The sequence below is a fragment of the Egretta garzetta genome, unplaced genomic scaffold (genome assembly GCF_000687185.1).
Source record: "Egretta garzetta isolate BGI_Z169 unplaced genomic scaffold, ASM68718v1 scaffold621, whole genome shotgun sequence".
NCBI classification, from domain to species: Eukaryota; Metazoa; Chordata; class Aves; order Pelecaniformes; family Ardeidae; genus Egretta; species Egretta garzetta.
The window spans coordinates 45,743-46,077 of record NW_009258687.1 but is presented as its reverse complement, the minus strand read 5'-3'; positions in this window follow the sequence as shown (position 1 = coordinate 46,077).

The following is a 335-nucleotide window of genomic DNA, read 5'->3' as shown; positions in this document are numbered from 1 at the left end:
GAGCACCTCCTCCCCCTCCTTCTTCACTGACCTTGGTGTCTGCAGGGCTGTTTTCTCTCGCATCCTCTCACTTCTCTTCTCTCTCTGGTTACTGAGCCGCAGACAGGTTTTTTTCCTTCTTAAATATGTTATCACAGAGGCGCTTCCACTGTTGCTGATTGGCTTGGTCTTGGCCAGCGGCAGACACAGGGAATACTTCTAGCAGCTTCTCACAGAAGCCACCCCTGTAGCCCCCCCACTACCAAGACCTTGCCACAGAAACCCGATACACCTCTGAGCCCTGTCGTTCAGCCAGTTCCCAATCCACCTCACTGTCCACTCATCAAAGCCACAAT